The sequence below is a fragment of the Callithrix jacchus genome, chromosome 5 (genome assembly GCF_049354715.1).
Source record: "Callithrix jacchus isolate 240 chromosome 5, calJac240_pri, whole genome shotgun sequence".
In the NCBI taxonomy this organism is placed as follows: Eukaryota; Metazoa; Chordata; class Mammalia; order Primates; family Cebidae; genus Callithrix; species Callithrix jacchus.
The window spans coordinates 89,486,138-89,510,053 of NC_133506.1; the positions used below are offsets into that span (position 1 = coordinate 89,486,138).

Below are 23,916 nucleotides of genomic sequence, written 5' to 3' on the forward strand. Positions count from 1 at the left end.
CATTTAAGTTGCTTTAATAACATAAAAGGATGATATGTAAAGCTTTGCTCTTCTGAGGCTGATTCACCAATAGCGATGGCTGTAAGTAAAGGTGGCTATGGGCAAAAATCCAAGTACAAAGTGCATGATTTTGAGGTTGAACAGAGTGAGTTGGTCCTTCAGGAACCAAGGGAAGAGTGGAGAGGCCCGTCTGCAGTTGAGGGTAAGAATGCCTGAGAATCCAAGGGCAAAGTCTGGCCCAGCCTAGAGCCAAAGGGTAAAAACAGCAGTATGTCCAGAAGCCTGCAGTCTCAGCAGCCAGGCCAGGTCCCGGGGAAGAAAAAGCTGGCACCTGCTAAGGAAGCAGAGTTATTTTTTGTGTAGAGGTCATGAGGGGGCTGCTTGCCCAATCCTCCACACATTTGGGTCCCCTGAGTGGCCAGGTAAAGAGACCTCTGATCAGACTGGGCTGACAGGGCCAGAAGGTGGGCCCCAGGGAGAGCTGAGTGTCAGGTGGCCAGATAGGGGCAGGCTCTGGCTCACCGTTGTTACTGCTCTCCAGGGCTCACTCAGATACTGGCTTCAGAGGTCCAGAGTAAATGCCCCCAAACCCACATTGACCAAAGCCTAGCTCCACTTCTCCAGATTTTTACTAAAATAAGCCACACGAGGCTGGAGTATCACTACTGCTCTTTAAATTCAAGAAAATGTCCAGGCCTCTGTTTGCTCATCTGCAAAATGAGGGGATTCGGCTAGATAAACAAAGGCCGCTTCCAGGCCCCAAACTGCTGGATAATTGAATGTACCAGAACCAGAGGCCATGGTTTGGTCCCTAGACAACCTATCAAGTGGTCACTGCTTCTGCCTCCTCCTGGGGACCACTCCAAGCTCCCTTTTCTCTCTGTCCTCAAAATGGCTGGCTGCTGAGGCCAATTGAGCCAACACTTCCCCAGCCATGCAGGACAGCCAAGGCCAAGAGGAAGGAGGGCTGACTGATGCCCAGGAAGACTACATGGTTTGTCCAAGGGCACAGCACTGACAATGTGGGCTTCCTGACAGTGAGGCCCAATGCCCTTCTGCTGCAGCAGGGTGCCTTCTCATGCATGCCATACACACACTTTATTCCTGCTTTGTCCTGGCCTTCATACCTGCCTTCTGTGCTCCGTCTGGACAGCTCGCTTACAAGCTAAGACCTCAGTTCTCAACCAGCAGCATGTGACTGGTTGTACTGAGAAATGAAAGGTCTCATTATCCATCTGACAATCTGGCACCATAAAAAATGGCTAGCCTCCTGCCCTCTACTCCTGAAACTCAATTATACCCAGGCTCAAAAAAAGAGACAAGCTTCTCTCAAGTCCTCAAGAACTGAAAGCCCAAAAAAGAAAGCTTCCTTCTCAACAGTCTCTTTTTCCCATAGCTTCCAGCAGACTACAAAGCCCTCGGGTTTTAACACTGACCCCTATACCTTGTGATGTGCGGTAGGGAGCTGTAGCTCATATTGTCACCATGCTCCCCTAGGTGTGATTTCACACTGGAGATGTGTTTAAGCAAAAGTTTGACATGATCAAAGTGGTAAAAAAAAAAAAAAAAAAAAATTAATCACATCCCATCCCAGAATGGATGAGGGTGGCAGAGGCAACATGGAAAAACAGGTCCAGAGTCTAGTGTCTGGGAAGGCAGGCTCCATTATGAGGCCCACAATTCTGCTGAAAACAACTAACAATGACTATATTTAAAAAAAAAATTCTGAATGGCTGGGCACAATGGCTCACACCTATAATCCCAGCAACTAGGGATGCTGAGGCCTAAGAATTGCTTGAACCCAGGAAGCAGAGGTTTCAGTGAGTTCAGACTGTGCCACTGCATCCTAGCCAGGGAACAGAGTGAGACTCTGTCCCTCTCCCCACCCAAAAAAAGTCTGAAAAGTTTTGAAGCTTCAACAAATGAGCAAGGAATAACAGTGCAGGGGAAAAAAAAAAAAAAAAAAAAAACAGAAACCCCGAGAGATGAACTCTAGAGACGCACCTTGCTCTCAAGCATTGGCCTAGCCTGGCAAAGGGCACTTTCACTTTAACGGCCTCCTGAGCAGAAATCAACATCCAGAGCTGGCCAGCTTGAAACACCAACTGGAGACTCTTCCTCAAGGAGTTGGGACCCCAAAGGACAACAACTACTAGGTAACTGAACCAGAAGCAAACCAGGCCTCACTTAGACAGGAGGCCTAGGTTTGCCTCCTCTGAAAGAAACAGGGAATCTCAACAATGAGCCTCTTTCAAGGTGGTCTTGGACCAGAAATACCTCCAGGGACCTGGCAGAAGAAATCCTCTCCCCAAGAAAACAAAGCACTTTCACCTGAAGCCTGAAGTCATTCCTAGAAATACTTTCTCAAATATAAGGAATGGTAAGCACACAACCAAAGGTAACCAAGCAGGTGAGGAAACAAGACTAAGGACCAGCAGAAATAGAATATGACAGAAAAACAAAGACTTCAGATAATGGAATTATCAGGCATAGACTTGTTTTTACAAGTATGCATCAAGGTAAGTTTAAAGTATCTACAGGGAGGCCAGGCGCGGTGGCTCACGCCTGTAATCCCAGCACTTTGGGATCCCTTGAGGTCAGGAGTTCAAGACAAGCCTGGCCAACATGGCAAAACCCCAGCTCTACTAAAAATACAAAAATTAGCTGGGTGTGGTGGTGCATGCCTGTAATTCAAGCTACGCAGGAGGCTGAAGCACGAGAATCACTTGAAACTGGGAGATGGAGGTTGCAGTAAGCCGAGATTGCACCACTACACTCCAGCCTGGGCAAAAGGGTGAGATGTCATCTCTAAATAAATAAATAAAATATCTACAGAGAGAATCACAGGCAAGTAGATCAGTTTTAAGGCTATTCTGGCAGCCTAAGCATGAGGTAAGAAATGCCTAAACTAGAGGAGTAGATGTAGAGCTGGAAAGAAAAGGCAGATGGAAAGAGAAGGAAAAGAGTGAAACAACGGGACCAGAAGGAAAGTTGGAAAAGAAAATAAAACATGAGGAACAGTCCAAATTGATACAAGTCACTAAAGAGAGAAGTCTAGTTACTGTGAAGGCAGGCAGGGGAGATGAGAGATGTGGTACGCAGGTAATGCTCCTTGCCTCCCTCACCCAGAGATGTCCACATCCTAGTCCCTAAAACCTGTGTATCTGTTACTTCCCATAGCAACAGGAATTTTGCAGATATGATTAAGATATGATTTTGCAGATATGATTGAGATGGAAAGATTATCCTGGATTGCCTGGGTGGGCACAATGTAATCACAAGTGCCCTTAAAAGAGGAAGGCAGAAACTCAGAGAAGGGGATGTGAAACAGAAGCAGACATCAGACTGATGAGAGCAAGGAGCATGAGCCAAGGAATGCAGGTAGCCTATGGAGGGGAAGAAAGTATTTGCAAATAATGTATCTGATAAGGGATTAATATCCAGAAAATGTAAAGAACTCTAATAACAAACAACTCGACACCTTATACAAAAGTTAACTCCCGATGGATTAAAGACTTAAATGTAAAACCCCAAAACTATAAAAACTCTAGAAGAAAATCTAGACAATACCACTCAGGACATAGGCACAGGCAAAGATTTCATGATGAAAATGTAAAAAGCAATTGCAACAAAAGCAAAAACTGACAAATGGGATCTAATTAAACTAAACAGCTTCTGCACAGCAAAAGAAACTATTATCAGAATGAACAGGCAACCTACAGAATGGGAGAAAATTTGTGGAATCTATCCATTTGACAAAGGTCTAATATTCAGAATCTACAAGGAACTTAAACAAATTTACAAGAAAAAAATAACCCCATTAAAAAGTGGGCAAAGGACATGAATAGACACTTCTCAAAAGAAGACATTTATGCAGCCGAAAAACATATGAAAAAAAGCTAAACATCATTGATCACTAGAGAAATGCAAATCAAAACCACAATGAGATACCATCTCATGCTAGTCAAATGGTAATTATTAAAAAGTCAAGAGAGAACAGATGCTGGTGAGGCTGTGGAGAAATAGGAACACTTTTACACTGTTTCTGGGAATATAAATTCGTTCAACCATTGTGGAAGACAGTGTGACAATTCCTCAAATACCTAGAACAAGAAATACCAGTTGACCCAGCAATGCCATTACTGGGTACATACCCAAAGGAATACAAATAATTCTATTTTAAAGATACATGCACACATATGTTCATTGCAGCACAATTCACAATAGCAAAGACAGAATCAATCCAAATGCCAATCAATGATAGACTGGATGAAAAAAAAAAATTGGTACATACACACCATGGAATACTATGCAGCTATAAAAAGGAATGAGATCATGTCCTTTTCAGGGACATGGATGGAGCTGGAAGCCAATATCCTCAGCAAACACTATCCTCAGAGAGGAAAACAACATACACTGGGACCTGTCAGGGGGCACAGGCAGGAGGAGGTAGAGCATCAGGATAAATAGCTAATGCCTGTGGGGTTAATACCTAGATTGGCAGGTGCAGCAAACCACTATGGCACACATTTACCTATGTCAACAAACCTGCATATCCTGCTCATGTATCCTGGAACTTACATTTTTTAAAAAAATGGGCAAAGGACTTGAATAGACAATTCTCAAAAAAGATATACAAATGGCCAAAAAGCATATGGAAAGATGCTCAACACCACTAATTATTAGGAAAATGCAATTAAAACCATAATGATATATCACCCCACATCCATTAGGGGTGGTATCTCATTGTGGTTTTAATTAAAAAAGAAGTTAATTTAAAAAGAAAGAAGAAAAGAAGTGTTGGCAAGGTTGTACAGAGATTAGAACTTCTGCGCGCTATTGGCACGACTAAAATCGTACACCTCCTATGGAAAACAGTATGGAAGTTTCTCAAAAAGTTAAAAATAGAACTACCATATAATCCTCCAATCCCACTTCTGGGTATATAATTGAAAGCAGGTTTCTAGACACAGGTCCAAAAAAAAAAAAGAATTGAAAGTGGGTTCTGAAAAGGATATTTGCACACCCATGTTGACAGCAGCATTTCAGACAATAGCCAAGAGGTGGAAGCAACCCCAGTGTCCACTGACACATGAATGCACAAACATAAGGGAATATTATTCAGCCTTAAAAGGAAGGAAATCCTGTCACATGCTACTACATGGATGAACCTTGAAGACATTATGCTAAGTGAAATAAGCTGACTAGTCACATAAAGACAAATACTGTATGATTCCACTTAACAAGAGGTATCTAAAGCAGTCAACTCCATAGAAACAGAAAGAAAAATGTTGGTTCAATTCATTCACTTCAGAGAACAGTTAAAAAAGAAAAGAAAGAAGAAGAAAAAAAAAAATGAAGATTACCACGGGCTGGCAGAAGACAAAATGGGGAGATGTTGTTTAATGGATATAGAATTTCAGTTTTATAAAATGAAAAAGTTCTGGAGATTGGTTGTACAACAATGTGAATATACTACTGAACTTAAAAACTGTTAAAATGGTAAAGTTTTGCTATACGTATTTACCAAAATTAAAAATAAAATTTGAAGGCCAATACATGTGCAGGTTAGTTACACTTAAAAAAGTAAATATTGGCCAGGCACAGTAGCTCATGCCTGTAATCCCACCTATAATCCCAGCACTTTGGGAGACTGAGGCAGGCAGATCACGAGGTCAAGAGATCAAGACTATGGTGGCCAACATGATAAAACCCCGTCACTACTAAAAAATGCAAAAATTAGCTGGGCATGGTGGTGCGCACCTGTAGTCCCAGTTACTTGGGAGGCTGAGGCAGGAGAATCACTTAAACCCAGGAATAGAAGGTTGCAGTGAGCCGAGATCACGCCACTGCACTCCACTCCAGCCTGTGACAGAGCAATATTCTGTCTCAAAAAAAAGCAAAAATTGGAGGCCAAGACGGGAGGACTGCTTGAGACTAGGAGTTTGAGACCAGCCTGGTCAGCATAGGCCACCCATCTCTATTTAAAGAACGAAATAAATAAAATTTTAAAAGATTTCACTCTTCAAAACTATAAAGAAATTACTCTGAACTACTTATGCCAACTAAAACGATTCTATTCAAAAACTTCACATTGTTCTTTAATGTTTACACTACACTGTGGTTAAGTTCTAAGACAATAAATGTAAATGTATTTATGCTCCCATAATTTTGGGGTGGGAGGGAGCTATTTAGAGCCAAATGTTCTCTAAACCCTAGCCTCAATCAGGCATGTTTCCAGAAAGCAGGATGTCTCAAACTCTTCTGCTGATGGGTCCCTCCTAAGGTCTTTGCCAGAATCCTCCCTTAAGGTTGCTATCCCTATGAAGAAGTTCATCTCTCTCACTAAGACTGACAAAGCCCCGAATAAGGGCTTCTCTCTCCAAAATTTATATAGGATTCTGTTCTATCTAGTTTACAAATTAGTAGCTACCATCTAACTTGAACTCATAAAAAACAAAGGCTTCAAACTGGAGCCAACTGCGCTGAGTATCTGTGGAGTGAGAGGGAGCATATCAAACAGCAATGAAGTTTATTTGATTTCCAGTCACCCAAAAAGGTAATCATAATCAATGGGGCCATGAAAACCCAATCGACAATAAATCAGACTGTATAATAAAAAATGAAGAGCCATTTCAAGACTCAACATTAGCATTCATTAATTCCAAGAAAATAATAACCTCGAATCTGACTTTTTTATTTTTACTTTTTTCTTTGTTCTCATTTTCTATTAATAACTGCCCTTCCTACCTCTATCTGTCCTTGAAACATTCAATCCTGGGGTCCTAGAATCAGAGCCATAAAAAGGAAAGGATTGTCCAGTAATGAGATTATTGAGATTCAGACAATTGTTCAGTTAGTAGTAAATCAATTCTTGAAAATACCGACCGAGTAAGGCCATGAAGCAGCAGAGGGAGGAGCTCCACGGAGGACCACAGCCCTCAAATGACTGTCAAATGACAGTGACGGACATCCCCACTTCACCTCCTGGAAGGTGGGATTCTGCTGTAAACTGAGGGAACCTTCCTCCATTGTCTTCAAGGAATTTTCCAGAAGGCTCTAAATTCTATTAGTCTATGATTCAATTTCCATGGAACAGGACACACTTAGAACTCTACTTTTCTCTTTTGTAACAAGAGAAATTCTTGGCAACTGTTAAAAGTCAAGCAAGGGAAACCAGAGTGCATGTCAGCTGACTAATGTGCCTAAGGCAATTAAGTCAAAATATTTTTCAAACAGTATTGAAACAACTCCACTCACATTAACAAATACTTATAGACCTTCCAGACTTGCTTAGCCTAGCTCTGAAAGCATGCCTTATGTGTGCTGCCATTAGGTGGAGAGTGGCAGATGAGAATGAGATGCAGATCAGCAGCACTTGCGAGTACTCAGGCAGCAAAGGAAAGGCATCCGTCCACTCGGCCTCCTCAGCAGCCCCATCCTTCCCCACCTACTTCCAAACAGTACAGAAGATGACTCTGAGGCTGCTCCTGCTCTGGCTGTGATGGGGCCAAACTCTATGGGGCTCTCTACCCCAGTTCTTCATTCATTTTTACTCTGCACAGACATCACTCCAAGCACCACCTCTCAGCTTCACTGAAAATCTTGAGTCTCCCACCAACTATCCTATATGTGTGCATCAGGCAACCCTGTGCAGTCACTGTTGTGCCCATTCAAGTCTGAAACTTTGAGGCTATCTAAAGGATGGAACCAAAGGAGAGATTGAATGCAGGCTGGCCCTTCACACCACCCTGCCCTAGGAAAACTGACGAAGTCCCATGTGGACAGGACCATCTCTGGGGCTCCTGTTCACCTGCAGCATCTGCTCTATCCTGTTTCAGTATTAAGCTTCTGTCACTTTAATGCATATTAAGAGATGTGTTTGTTGTGATTATTAAGGTGGAAGGTGGTTAGATCTCTGAAGGGAGGTGAGAACTGAATAGGTCCTGGGGTGCAACACAATTGCACAGAAAATATGGTTAAGAACTCAAACTCTGAAATTAAACAGACCTAGATTTGGATTCCAGTTCCACCTCTTATCAGTGTGTCACCCTGGACAAGTTACAACAAAAGGCCTCTTTTTCCTCACATATAATGCAGATAACAGTGCCTATCTCATAGGGGCTGCTGGGAGAATTAAGAAATAACACTTAATATATGTAAGCTACTATTATTATCAGCATCCACAGCAGGCATGAGCATATCTTTTATCCGTGCCAACTCGGCCTGTGGACTCACCGACATGTAATCTGTGATCAGACAGCTTGTTTCCAGCCTTCTCTAATCACCAGCACTAGACTCTCCTGACTGTCTAAGTTTGGTTCAGGCAGCTGTGACCATTAAGAATGACAAAGACATTGACAATGTAGAAATAAGTATTGTACATATACATCATAAAACAAAATGAAAAGGTAGAATTTAGGATGATGTACAACGTCTAGGTAAATGAACACAACAGGATCCTAGGAAGCTTACAGAGACTAAGTATTCATAGTTGGTGTCTAGTGGTGAAAGAGTTATTGTTGTTTGCTTTCAAGTGAAAAGCTGATTAAAAGGATCGTCTTAAAATGAGAGTTGTGGATAAGATCTGTAGTTTCATCAGATTTTTTTTCTGTCCCCTCCCCATATTGCCACATGTTTTTCAACATTCTAACACTGTTTACCAGAAAACTGATTAATTCTGTGTATTCTTGTTCCATTTTAATACTGATCCAAATTTTAATCAACAATCCATATTTATAAGGGGTTTATAACGACATTATAAAATCAAGTCACTGCTGCACGTGTGATAAGCACAGCTGAGCAAGCAAGTAACAATCAGTAGCTTAATTTCAATAGTCAAGGGCACTCACATTCAAGGTCAACCTCTTTCTAAAGGTAGTGCAGAGTGAGACCTGGTACCAGCTCTAGTAACAATATCTAAAGTTAAACCAATACTGTCTCAAAAACTCCTATTATATCATCCAAAGTGAATCAGAACTTGGAGTCAGCATGAAACCTTCCATATAGAGTTGCAATTACAAACAAAAGCAAGGAAACTTGATGGTTTGGGTAGCTTTTGTGTTCTCATCCTGGGTAAATGTATAGTTTCTATTAAGTCCTTTCAAATGCTGAAAATGGCCCCACTCCTACGGGTTCCTCTGCAGATGGCATGAGCCCAGGTCAGCTTCACCTAGCAGACTGCTGGTGGTACAACTGATCATCCCTAATCACCACCTTCTTAATCACAGTTCTAAAAGGGGAGAGGCATTTGGGATTGAGGGAAGGGTTAGTGTACCAGAAAATCCTAGGAAACATCTTCAACACACAAATGATCCAGCCCACCCTTCTCATCTTGAGGCTTATCGTGATTGAGGAGTTTTGCAACTGATGGACTGGAAGGCGTTTTTTTTAAATTTCCCAGTCAACCTAAGCCTATATGTGCACAATAATACACACAACTCCCCAACACACACACACACACACACACACACACCCTGCCCCAATGCCCACCCTGGAACTGAGACTCACTGGCGTGAAACAACTTAGACCATCTGGAACACATTACACTTACTTTAAAAAGACACACACATACGCAAAAAGATGCAATGAAATCACGAGGAACTAGCTGGAGATATAGTACCAGCTATTCCCTGGCACCAGTAACTAGTTAATCCAGCCTGTGGCTACCTTACAAGGCGCCATGTTAGAGGCAAGTGCTTTCTAACAGGCTATTGCTCTGTAACTACATCAAAAAAGGGCAAGTGTCCATGAAGGTCAATCAGCTACTTCAGATATTTTAAATGAGGAATCGGAAGTGGACCAGCTGCTTCCACAGACACACGGCACAATCAGACCACGACCTGCTCCTGATGTTCACTATACATGCCTGTACTGTTTGCCCTTGAGTTGTGCCCTTATCTCCTGGGACCTGGTCCTAACCCCCAACCCAGATCCTGGGTACAGAGCCAGCCCACGCCAGCGCCTCCATGAATGCCCATTTCTGAAAGTCTGTTCCATTGGTGTCTCAAAGGCCAAAAGCAGAGCAGAAGGCATAAATGAGGGTAAAGAAGAAAGGCAAGAGGAGTAAAAAAGAAATGTGAATGCATAAAGGAAAAAGAGAAAAGAGTTGCTCGGCAGATTGGGGAAAATAAGCACAGGGAGCATTTCATAACCAGAAATACAAGTACACAGCATGGAACCAAACTGTCTAATCTAATTCTGGAGGCACTATAAACCTGATGGCTGTACTGGGGCTCCATTTGACATTTCAAAGAAACAAACACTGTAAAATTGTGATCTTGATGTTTTTCTGTTCACAGGTCCAATAACTGCCTAACAGCAGTATCCTGCCCTTTCCAGATGATCAGTGTTGAGATTGTTGTTGGGTTTTTTCTTCCAGCTTATCTGAGTCCTCAGAGAGCACTGTTTGCCAAAGCAAAATGCCAAAACAGGAGCAGAACTTTTTGGCCACCTCTGTGCAATTAGGAGCCCATTAAATACCACTCAGATCACTCAACACCCCAAATCATCATCTATGGTGCAGCTGATAGCTGAGGCTAACTGGAAAAAAACACCAGCTCAGGAGCAGCCTCACTCGGTCTGGACCTGCTGAATGAGGACCATGACAGTAAAACCGTACCCCTCAACTTGTTGGGAGAAAGAATAAATGGGACAGCACTTCATACACTGTCAAGTTTAGCCAGTGACAGCATAGGAACGTCACAATTAACCACACTGCTCTCTCCCTATGGATCTTTATGATGAAGTAAATTACACCAAGAAATATTACTGGTTCTCAAAAGATCCTATTGATTTGGCAGTTATTCTATTTAAATACAAAGATATAGTGGTTATTTAGTTCTTCAGAAAATACAGATATTTGTTCTTCCCCGAAAACATTATGATTGTCATTTTAATTTCTGTGGTAAAGAAAACCATTAGGTACTGGGCAGTATATGACCCTGTCCAGTAAAGTGGCAGGAATTCTTCTTGGAAAGGGAGGGCCAAGGGCCATAGAAATCCAAGTCAAACACAGTCCTGATCTGTGAAGATGTAGCAGAGGAACCCCGAACCAACGAGAACAACAATCAACATATACGAAGGCCAGCGCTCTAGCTAAGCACTTTACCAACATTATAACGCGATCTCATCTAAGCCTCACAATTCTGCCAGGTAGGTACTATCATCATTTCCACATTTAAAACACAAGGAAAAAGACAAAGTGGTTTAGTCAATTAACCAAGGTAACAAAGCTACTAACTAGCAGAGCTAGGTCTCAGGCTCCAAGGCCATACTTAACCACTGTGCAGCACTGCCTCACACAGATATTTCCATTGACAAACCAATCTGGAGCCAGCAAAAGCTTTCTGCAGGTGCTCTGTGCTCCAAGAAAGTGTTCCATCCACTCAATACTTATTGAGCACATCCCTGGAAAGGCAAAGACCTTCACCCTATCCACCCAGAGGGAACATCAATTCTGGAGGGGCCTTGAGTCTAAAGTCAACTCAGGCAAACACTGAAAGGTGCCTTTAAGATGTCACAGTAATTCACGGGCCAGGCTATAAAGTACTTTTGTCTATTGTGATAGGCCCCTCAAAACTTGTTTGGGGTAAAAAGCTGCCTATTAGAGATATATGTTCCATATTGTGAAGGCTTTCTTACAAGATAGTAAACCACAGTTCACAGCAAAAAGAAACCCAGCAGGCCTAGATCATCCCCTGAGTACCACCCATTCTATTCTGCCTCTCTAATTCATTATTACACATAAGTAAATGTTCTACTACAAGTACTAAAATCATAAAAACTTCCAAATTCTGCACATCACTTTTTGAGTGCTATGGGAATATATTTCCATCTTTAGGGAAGTTGGTTATATTAGCTTAGGACTTTACCAAAACACAAACGAGCTACATCAGATGAGCTTTCCTATGAAACTCCATCTGTAGCAAATGTTTATCCATATTGCTGTTACCTGGTGACTTTGTTGATGACTCTATCTTCCCCCTTACACTGGCAGCCTCAGGCTGCCGCTATACAGATTTTTCCCTATGTAAACTCCTCCTTGAAGTAGAAATCTAAATGGCTCAAGGTATAGTTGGCCCTCCATACCCACAAGTTCCACATCCTCAGATTCAACCAACCACAGATCAAAAATATTCAGGAAAACAAAACAAAACAAAAATATAATTAAAAAAATACAAAATTTTTAAACAATATACAATATAACAGCTGTTTGCATTCTATTAGATATTACAGGTAATCTAAAGATTATTTAAAGTATATGTAGGGGCTGGGCCTAGTGTAATCCCAGCACTTTGGGAGGCTGAGGCAGGAGAATTGCTTGAGACCCAGGAGTTTGAGAACAGCCTGGCCAACACGATGAGACCCAGTCTCTACAAAAACAGGTCCAGCTACTTGGAGGCTGAGTGGGGAGGATCACTTGAGCCCAGGTTGACACTGCACTCCAGCCTGAGTGACAGAGCAAGACCCTGTCTCAAAAAATTAATTAATTTAAAAATAAAGTTTATTGGGAGGATGTGCACAGGTTACATGCAAATACAACACCATTTTATACAAGGGACTTGAGCATCCTCCCGTTTTGGTATCCATGGGGAATCCCAGAACTAATCTCCTATTGATACTGAGGGACAATTACACTATAATACAGGAATTAATTTAAAAATAACACCTGGTTGAAAATAAACTCTTATTTTTCCCTCAATTTACTATGTACATAAACATTTGGAGTTAGCTATAGATCTATGGCTCTCTTAATTTCACAGTTTATTCACTGTTAAAGGTCTGTTTGCACAAACATTTTAATGTAAGCCAAATCTTGATGGTTGGACACATGGAATTAGAGATCTGAGAGTGGAGGCAATGATTGAATATTCCAGCCTTATTTGTACCCTGTCTTACAAATGTGCAAAGTGGTGCAGTACTCAAATTGACCTCAGGGAGCTTAGAGAGGGGTGAGGAGCAAGATAATCACATAATCAATGCAAGAGCTACAAAGTGATGTGAAGGGTACCTAGAGATCACAGACAGCAGGGAAACCTGATATGTTTTGAGTATTAATCACAGAAGGGCCCCCTGAGCAAGTGGGCACTGGACTGACATCTCCAGGATGGGTTCAGCTAGCTAAATGATGGCAGCATGGGCATTCCAGAAACGAGACGGGGAAGACCAAGGGCTGAGGCAGGAGCACAGCCTCATGGAGGAATCTGAAGCAGCCCCTGGGGGGTGAGTACGATACACACATTATGAGACAGGAGTGGGGCAGGGGCTGGGTCATGCAGGGCCTTGAAGGCCACATTGAGGATCTAGTCTTTATCCTAAGGGCAAGGAGGAACAAGTGAAGGCTTATGGTAATAGGGTCTGGAGACAGGTATGGAGGTGACCAGATGCGTATTTTGAAAAGCTTATTCTGGCTGTAGTGTGGGAAAATTGACTGGAAAGAGGCAAGAAGGAGTTCAGAAAGGTTAGTTAGACTCTTAGAACATTTTCAGTGAGAGACAATGGTAGCCCAGACTAGGAGGGAGATGAATGGATGTGGCTGTGGAGATGAAGAGATGTGAGATTAGAACATGAAATGCATGGAACTTGATGGACTGCATTTGGGAGTAAGGAAGAAGGTGTTCTTAAGCCCTAGGCTTTGGGCTACATGACTGGAAGGACAGGGCTCCCATTCACCAAGTCTGGGAGTAAGAGAAGGACTGGGTTTCATAAAACATGGTGTGTTCAGTTTGGGACATTTTATTCTGAGATACCTGGTAACCTCCCAGTGGGAGTATCAGAAACGTATTTAAAGTTCTGGTTCAGTAACAGATACTATTACATGTCCACCCAGATAGGAGACTGACAGTTCCTTACAAATAACCTAAAACCAGCAGAAAAATAACTTGTTGAATGATGAAGTATTTTCATCATTGTTAAAAGTCATGAATTTCTAACAAAACTGCATAAGCAATATGTATGATAAAACCATTTCAACACTGTCTGTGTAAGTTCAACTTTTTGTAATATATCTTTCAAGAGAAAGTTAGTTCCATCTACTATTCAAGATAAAAATTCTTTAAATTTTGGCATTCTAATTTAAACCAGGATATTAGTCCATTCTCATGCTGCTATGAAGGAATACCCAAGACCGGGTAATTTATAAAAGAGGTTAATTAACTCACAGTTTCGCATGGCTGTGGAGGACTTGGGAAACTTACAATCACGGCAGCAGGCACCTCTTCACAGGGCAGCAGGAGAGAGAATGAGTGCCAAGCGAAAGGCGAAGCCCCTTATAAAACCATCAGATCTTGTGAGAACTTACTATCACAAGAACAGCATGAGGGTAACCACCCCCATGATTCCATTACCTCCCACCAGGTCTCTTCCACGATATGTGGGGGATTATGGGAACTACAATTCAAGATGAGATTTGGGTGGGGACACAGCCAAATCATATCAACTAGGCAGCAAACTAACTTCAAAATGGAGAAAGAAAAGTAACTGTTCCTTAAAATGAGCAAAACAGGGTCTTTGCATCACCTAAAAATCTCACTAGTATGCACCAATTCACTAAAAGGTTTGAGTTAACTATAAAAAAAAGGAATTAGCTTTTATTAAAGATTTATGTCCCAGACACTTCAAGACACCCCTTATTTAATTTTCATGGCCCTATGAGGCAAGAATTATACTTCCATTTTCCAATGAAGAAACCAAGTCAGAGAAGTTGAATAATTTGCCTAAGGCATAACTACTAGTAAGGGCAGAAATGGAAATCAAACAGGTATAGGCAACTCCTTTTACCAATACCCAAGACAGGAAAGAAAAGAAGCTGCCATTTCCTTGGTGCCAGTCTTCTGCCTTGAAGTTTTTTCTGTTATTACCAGCAATTAAGCAGTTATGTTCTTAGTCTCAAAATAACCTTAATTTTTAAAGAGCTGTCTTTGTCAATTCAATCCTTTCTGCTTCATCTTCTTAAAAGAGTTTTACCTAGTCAGACATATAATCATACCCCAAAAAGTTTTGTAAGTTTAGTTATAACTGTTTGCAGAATTTAGATCAAAATGTTTGTTTTCTATCAAGTGCCTACTGCATGTTTCCAACCCAAATCCACTAAAACAATGAGAATAAACTAACCCTAACTTACAAAAAAATTTTCAAAAACAACTTATTTTCCTAAGGAAATAATGTTGGCCAGGCATGGTGGCTCATGCCTATAATCCCAGCACTTTGGGAGGCAGAGGCAGGCGATCATCTGAGGTCGGGAGTTCAACACCAGGCTGGCCAACATGGCGAAACTCGTCTCTACTAAAAATACAAAAATTAGCTGGGCGTGGTGGCAGATGCCTGTAATCCCAGCTACTTGGGAGGCTGGGGTGGGAGAATTGCTTGAATGTGGGAGGCGGAGGTTACAGTGAGCCCACATCATGCCATAGCACTCCAGCCTGGGCAACAGAGTGAGACTCTGTCTCCAAAAAAAAAAAGAAATAATGCTACCAGGTAAGTTCCTTGCCAGACCACAAAAGGTTAACAACTTGAATTGTCAAATAAGGACTCTGTGTCCTAACAGGAAATATTACAAGTCCTTACAGATGGTAAGTATGTGTACTGCCTAGAAATGTGTAAATGAAATCATGATGGGGGGAAAAATACAAACTAATAAGTACAGATTATACAATGTTAAAAAATGTAAATGAATGCCTGCTACAGCAGAGTCATATGGAGCTTAACTTTCCTCTGTGATCTTTATATATACAGATGCATGTAAGTATGTGTATATGCAGATGTGTGTGTGTGTGTGTGTGCGCGCGCACATGTGTGCATGCGCACGCACCCAAAGCTCTTTGTTAATAAATGTTTAAAAGACTATTCCTCCTCCAGGAACCTGAGATAATAGCACTTCTCAATTTGTCACTGCCCACCCATGGGCCAGCCCACGACACCCTGTCCTGGCTCAGACACAGGGCAAGGTGATGGAGGGACACTGAAGAGGAAGAAGGTGGAGGTGGAGTTACAAAGAGGAGGGAGCAAGGGGCACTGTCCTCAGGCAGGTCAGAGAGGTACGTGGTGCAGTAGAAAGAGTATACACTTCCAACTCAGACTGACCCACTTCAAACTCCAGCTCTGTCCCTCACCAGCTGTGTGACCTCAGGCAAGTTACACAATCTTTCTGAGCTTCAAAATGAGAAAAATAAAGTCTACCTCCTAGCATTTGCATGGGGAATAAAAGGAGTTCTACAAAATTCCTGGTACAGGCTTCTCCTTGAATGGCTAGTCCCCTTCCTTCCTTGATTGGTTTAGAGTCGGTTTCCTGGTCTGTGAAGGGGAAAGCAAAGCAAGAGTAATAGGGTATTGTGGGGATTAAAGGAAGATGTATGGCAATGGAGCTGTCAACTGCAGCCCTATGCAAATATTGATTATTAATGTACTCTGGGACTCTGGAGTAACAGGAATAACAGCAGGGCTGAGGTCACATGTGAAAAAATGTTTTGAACAGCAGCATCATGAGGCAGTATTATACTGCTGCTTAAAAGACTTACAATTTCGTGATTCAGTGCTGAAAATGACATTCAGAAGCAAAACCTCTTCAGGCCAACAGCTGCAATACTTCACCCTGTGCCCAGGCCCCTGTGTCTGGGACTCAGGGACAAGCTAAAGTCACCTGGCCTCCAGATGCAGTGACCACTCCATGGAAAGCATTCAGGTTGTCAGAGCTCATGAAATGACTATTGAGGGTTCATGCATCTGGAAGACAGTTGGGAATCTGTCTAATGTCTGGCAGCTAGGTTCAGCGCTGAGCTGAAAAGCCGACCAGCGAGCAGGAAGATGCTCAGTTCTGCTTTGAACCACAGCCAAAAGGACAAGTGGTAACTTCATCTCTCCTCCTGTTCTTGCAGCAGGAAAACTGACAATAAGGAAAAAAGAGATATGGCTGGGTCTCTCTGTCAAAAGGACACTGACACCGAAGTCCTAACTCCTCAAAAGGTCCTTCAAATAAATCTATCAAAATCTCTGCAAAGAAGTCTCACTGAATTCCAAGATCTCAAAGATAATCGTTACTCCTAAAATTTATTGTAGTTAAAATAACACCAGGTCTCAGCTCAAGTATCACATCCTCAGAAAGACCTTTCTGACTACCTCATCCTAAAAGTGAGGCCTCCCTGTCCCCTTATTATCTTAAAAAAAATTTTTTTTTTAAAAGGCAGGATCTCACTCTGTCACCCAGGCTGAAGTGCACTGGTGCAGTAATAGCTCACTGTAGCCTAGAACTACTGGGCTCAAGCGATACTCCTACTCAGCCTTCTGAGTAGCTAGGACTACAGGCACACATCACTACACCCAGCTAATTTTTAAATTTTTAAAATAGAGACAGGGTCTCACTATGTTGACCAAACTGGCTCAAACTCCTCAGCTCAAGCAATCTTCCTGCCTCAGCCTTCCAAAGAGCTGGGATTACAGAAGTAAGCCACTGCACCTGGCCCTCTTTATTTTTGAGAATAGTACAGCCTGACATTGCCTACCTAATTGTTACTTGTTGCCCCTTAAGAAAATATGCCCCAGTGAATAAACCTGACAGAAAGTTAGGTTTATTTATTCACTGCTGTGTTCCAATGCTGGCACTGAAATATTTATTGGTTTAACGAATGAATGAATGAATGCAACACATAATACCTAAGTAACCTGTTTATGTCCTTTTTAGAAAATTCAATATAGTTCAGAAGAGGAATATTTATAGTTGAGTACATTTGAAGTTGGCCATCAGGTTTTAGCTTCCATAATGTAACTTTACAGCACTGTGGCCATGAAAAAGTGAAATCTAACTTAAAACTCAGGTGTCTCCACTCAATGGTATCCTTTCCAGGAGGAAAAGCCTTCCTAACTGAGAACTATGAACATAGTAACCCTCTCTTCCACAGAACCACTTCGAATAATGTTTCTGCTGGGAAAAGACATTTCTTTTAGAAAATGGAAAATCCAATCCAGCTGCTGTATCAAAGAAAAGGATCCTTCCAGAAAAGGAAGGAATACCACTTCAGGGTGGTGGTAACTTCTCAGATCTTGATCATACAAACTCTCATATCCCTAGAGTACCCAACACCTGCTGGACTTCATGGCTCAAACCCCCTGACATCTAGACAGCAAGTCAGTAAGGTCTTCACTTAGGGTTTGGGTTCTTGAATCTGCCTCACACTTGTGGATGCTGACATTGTCCACTGAAGGCTTTAACATATACATATCATAAGTTACTATTTTTTCTCAGAAATGCATTATTTTCTCCAGTTTCGCAAGAAAGATCAAAATTAAGGCTGAGTCTTTGATGCTTCAGTACATCACTCAAAATGCAGGGCACATCTCCACAGAAACTTTCCTCCCAGGCAAGCTTTTTCTTCAACTGGGCGTTTCTACATCAAAATGTAACCCTTTAGTCACTGTTCCCCTGCCCCTCAACAAACTGTGTCCCAGCTATTTAAACATTTTTCAACATCTTGTAAAAATAACACATACATTTTCTCCTCACATTAAAAAAATAAATTTTTTTATTTTTGTTTTGACAAAGTCCTGTTCTCTGGGTGATTTTTCAAATATGGAAATTTAAGCATCTTACAAATTACATGAACTCTCTACTGCCACCAACCCTGGCTGCTGGACCTGTTGTGATCATATATGTTTCTATAAGCCACAGAAGAATGTGACCTTGTTACTCTGAAAATCTCACTTTCATTCCAAATCTACCCCATTCCCAATATTCTTTCAGACATAATGGCTATTTTGGGTCTTTCTTCAAAAATGTGGCCAAAGGTACAATAAAATGAAAGGCTGAAAAATGATTGCTTTCTGCTTGCTCTCCTGACCTACAATCTTCTTCCATCATTTTTTTTTCTAAATCAAAAGGTACCAGTCTATTTGGAAAATAATCAGTTTTATAAAATACCCTTACACTATTATTTTTACAATGACTACATGTATGGAAGGAGAAATTACAATCTGCTGAGAAAACTACAAAATAAATTCTAACTCTATTTGCTATAATTTGACAATTCTATCTTAAGAGTCTAGAAAATGTACCATTGTGAGATGTCTCAAACCCATTATCCTAATTGAAATCTATTTAAATGGAATAGTTAGTTCCTTTTCAAGTCACATAAAAGCGCACATAGAACAGAGATCTTTCCTATTAAATCAAGAAATGCTATGACTATAAAGTACATGACATCTAAGCAGTAAAAATTTTAGCCTCAAAACTCCATAACCATTTATCATGGTGTATGTGAATGCTCATCTAGAGACCTTCACGGGCTGCCATAAACAAAAAATTGAGTATTGAACAATGCTCCTTTAAAGAAAAAAAGTCAAGGAAAGCAGACATATTATGGTCATCTAGCTGGATCCCAATGCCCACTTTTTGTTGTCCATATGTTTTATTGTTTTTGTTTTAATACAATGAACCTTTTTCACTTTTCTGATCCTAAACATTTGACTTTGGAATATGCTGCATATTTTGGTGGCATTCCATTAAAATGGATCTGTGTCACAGCAATATGAACCAACTGGACAAGAGGGAAGGGAGCCCCCAGGCACAACAGAGAGCAAAGGAAAGCCCACAGATAACTGAGAGCTAAAGCCATAACTACCTCTGTATTTAAAATCCACAGTGCTGACTCTTCATTAATTTTAGATGAAATTCCACGGTAGGTTTTCTGTAATTACCAACAGCTTGCATTACTTGCTCATGAGATGGCTCTATCAATAAAGGGATCCAGTTTCTTAAGCAGAGTCTCCCAGATCACATGCCCACCTTCATGTGAAGATGTGTGCTGCCAATGGTCTAAGGAGTCCTCGGAAGCAATACGGGAAGGGGACTTTCCTCCAACACCCTTGAAGAGCCAGGTCCCTCACTTCCTCCAGAGAGCCCTAGAGACTGAAATTCAGAGACAGAAAGAAGCTTAAATGGCCAAAGGCAGAAGATGACCATTCCTGACTGCAATTTAAATTTCTACTAATAGGGATCTGTTGCAATCATGTGTATTTGTCACCAGCATTGTCTTAAATATTGGGCTACCCCCTGAAAGAATGGTCTTTCTGAAAGCAACAACTTCTGTCTTAAAAAAAAAAAGGCATATAAACAATCATATTTTCATGTGCAGAGCCTACCATCACAGGACACACATGAGGTTCATGAGCAAAGGAATGAGTCAGCAACTGGCAACAACAGATGTGTGTTCTGGACCTGCTGGAGGCTGCACGAGGAGAAGGCTGGACTTCTGGGCCAAAAGGGGCAAGTAGAGACCCTAAGGCCTTCCAGGGAGGGGCAGGATCTACCTTCCAGAGTCACAGTGCTGAGAGGACCAGCCTCCTGGTCCTCTGTCTACCTTAGGGACCCTCTTTTCTTGCTGCAAATAAGAATTACCAGAACTCACAGAAAAGCCAATGATGAGGAACAGACTACTTATGGGAAACGGACTATTCAGAATACAGAAAAAGAAAAAAGGCAGCAGCTGGGCGTGGTGGCTCATGCCTGTAATCCTAGCACTTTGGAAAGCCGAGGTGCTTTCTGACCTGGGGTCAGAAGTTTGAGACCAGCCTGACCAACATGGTGAAACCCTGTCTCTATTAAAATTACAAAATTAGCTGGGTGTGGTGGTGGGTGCCAGCTATTCAGGAGGCCAAGGCAGGAGAACTGCTTGAACCCAGGAATTGGAAGTTTCAGTGAGCTGAGATTGGGCCATTGTACTGTAGCCTGGGAGACAGAGCGAGACTGTCTCAAAAAAAAAAAAAAAAAAAGGAAGAAGAAAGCAAGCAAGCAGAGGAGGAATAAGAGACAAACCCAAGAAAAATAAAAAGAGAGGCCCTATGAGAACTCAGCAGGATACTCGTCAAAAGAAATTGACTATGAAGGCTGTGAAAAAGAAAATATCCTGGCACAGGATACCTGGCTAGGAGGACATGAATCTCCGATTCTATCTCGCAAAGGTCTTCTAGGATTTGAGGCGGGGAGAGGAGCTAACAGTGACGAAAGAGAATCTTGGAGCTCCAGGGATGACCTGGTCTGAGCAATGAGGAGGTGGCCAGGCTTGTGCATGGACTCCCAGCGTGGGGAGGCTGTAGTTCGCACACCAGTGTTGTCTATGCTCCAGGTTCCTCTACTGTGAATTGGTCTCTCCATTCTAAAAAGCTGGCTTTAATGATGTTTAGATGAAAGACATGAGATTTTTGGACCCAAAATTCTTCCTTAACATTTCTCAGTTGAGGGCTTTTGAAAACCTGATGAACATCAAATATCCCTCCCCAGCACACAAATATACATACACAAATATCCACAAGATTTTGCACTTGATTTTCAAGGAGACACAGATATTTATCTTCCCCCTCCCCAAGGTTAAAAAACCCAGATGTACAGAATTCATTACATTGTTTTGATCTACACCCTTTTGGATGATGGGTACATGGTCCTGCGGTATTCGGGCAAAACAGAAAGAGACAGCACGCAAAATCTCACTCCAGGAAGAGGATAGCCTTCTGGTGCCTCTCAAAGCTTTGTCAGCAATTTTACTGCTGGAACCAAGACTGTAATGGGAAAAAAGCTGGTTAGTTTCTAGACAATAAATAACCAATCTAATGAAAAACAAAGTATAATTGCAAAACATACCTAAGTGCTTTATGTTAGTGAGAGAAAGAATAAAAAATAATCAAAGAACAGGTCAGGTGCAGTGGCTCATGCCTGTAATCCCAGCACTATGGGAGGCTGTGGCAGGCAGATCACCTGAGGTTGGGAGTTCGAGACCAGCCTGACCAACATGGAGAAACCCCATCTCTACTAAAAATACAAAATTAGGTAGGCATGGTGGCAGCTGCCTGTAATCCCAGCTACTTGGGAGACTGAGGCAAGAGAATCGCTTGAACCCAGGAAGCAGAGGTTGCAGTGAGCCAAGACTACACCACTGCACTCCAGTCTGGGCAACAAGAGCAAAACTCCATCTCAAATAAATAAATAAATAAAAATAAAGAACAAGAGAGAAAGAGACAGAAGAAAAACTCGCATACCAATTTATAAGCTATTAATTAGGGAGAAAAGAATTTATTTTATAAGAATTTTTCAGCTGGGTGCGGTGGCTCACACCTGTAATCCCAGCATTTTGGGAGGCCAAGGCGGGTGGATCACAAGGTCAAGAGATTCAGACCATCCTGGCCAACATGATGAAACCCTGTCTTTACTAAAAATACAAAAATTAGCTGGGCATGGTGGCGCGCGCCTGTAGTCCCAGCTACTCAGGAGGCTAAGGCAGGAGAATTGCTTGAACCTGGGAGGTGGAGGTTGCAGTGAGCCAAGATCACCCCACTGCACTCCAGCCTGGCGCCTGGCAACAGAACAAGACTCTGTCTCAAAAAAAAAAAAAAAAAAAGAGTTAAAATACTTTCTTTAAGATTCTTCAAAGACCTTCCCTAAAGCAAACACAGATGGGTAAGGACCTCATTTTAAAAATTCACAGAAGGCTGCCTCTCACCAGTGTCTGGACCTGCCCAGTGATAGTCCCCAAGCATAGTCACTGTCTTCTAAGCAGCATCCTCTGCTGAATGCTGAAGGGATCACTGGATAACCAGCCCATATTAACTAAATGCAGGTGTAGCCTATTTTATTAGCCCTTTATCAAGCCTCAAAGAATTTGGCTTGCAATCATTCCAGTGGTTAGATGAGGGTTCCCACGCCAGAGTCTAGGTTTCCTGCTTATCTGGCAGGAACCCCCTCTCCCTTAGCAATAGCATCACACTTGAAAAGATGTCCCTGTGTACCCATATTGACAGACAGGGATAAGAACTAAAGGGCTGGCCGGGGGTAGTGGCTCATGCCTGTAATCCCAGTACTTTGGGAGGCCAAGGTGGGTAGACTGCTTGCAGTCAGGAGCTCGAGACCAGCCTGGCCAACATGGCAAAATCCCATCTCTATTAAAAATACAAAAATTAACCAGGTGTGGTGGCACACGCCTATAATCCCAGCTACTTAGGAGAGGAGGCAGGAGGATCACCTGAACCTGGGAGGCAGAGGTTGCAGTACGCCAAGATCAGATTGCACCACTGTACTGGTGACTGGGCAACAGAACGAGACTGTCTCAAAGAAAAGAAAAAAAAGAACCCTAAAGGGTTGACCCCAGGTACCTGCCCCCCTTACCAACTGTTTACTGCTATAAGAACAGGAAACCATACCCTCTCATTCCAACTTTAAATACCAACTTAAGCACTTGGCATAAATGAGCCCTAAAACAGAAAAGCATGGTTAAAAAAAAAAACTCCATTTCTCCTTACTTGAATACAGCACCTATCTCACTCAACATTAACCAATCGACAGTACAGCCTGCTCTGTGCTTACTCAGCAGCGTGTAGGGTGAGAGGCTAGAACACTCCACTGGAGCACTGTGGGAAGGAGCTCAGGAGGAGCTGGAAGGCAGTTCTCAGAGGGGAAACTGAGGCTAATGGTTCAGTTCTCTGACAGATGCCACAAAATAGCTAAAATTCTTAGAGACCACAAGAAAGCTGGGTTTTAGAAATAGTGAAATTTGCAATTTCTGGAAGGCTTCTTTGGAGCTGTGGGTGAAAAATATATATATATTTTCAAATAAAAAATATATATATATATTAGTTTTCAATTTTATTTTTTGAGATTAACACTTTGGCATTAAAAAATCATCCAGACTTCTGGAAGAACCTCTTGACCATCTACCCCAGAAATTCTGGGCCCTGAATCTGCTTGCTACACTTGCTGCCAAAATAACTCTATCACCTAACTCAACAACTAAACTCAAGATGTGTTTTTTTCCTTCCCTAAGATTTTAGTGCCTCCCGAAATAAAATTCACTTCAGGCTATGAGGCCCCCTCTGAACACTGCTCTTGATCACAGCCTTAAGACAAAAGCTAGGCTAACCGAATGAGTTTGGTTTCTGGCT

At 41.9% G+C, this 23,916-nt stretch overlaps 1 protein-coding gene across 15 annotated transcripts in view; it reads right to left on the bottom strand.

The window, feature by feature from the left end:
• The window catches only part of TEX2 (testis expressed 2), a 107,719-nt gene that overhangs the window by 70,412 nt on the left and 13,391 nt on the right, over positions 1–23,916 (bottom strand). For 2 of the 15 annotated variants that reach the window (XM_078373543.1, XM_078373539.1), the window contains exons 2-3: positions 21,387–21,543; positions 19,775–19,897 (exon numbers count right to left, since the gene is read on the bottom strand). The exons of 4 other annotated variants lie outside the window; for them this stretch is intronic. The gene's annotated coding sequence lies outside the window, so the exon portion shown is untranslated. Of the gene's footprint in view, positions 1–6,888; positions 7,015–19,610; positions 19,898–21,386; positions 21,544–23,916 lie in introns of those variants that run through there. 9 more of the 15 variants (XM_078373544.1, XM_078373540.1, XM_078373541.1 and 6 more) reach the window with 5 other exon arrangements.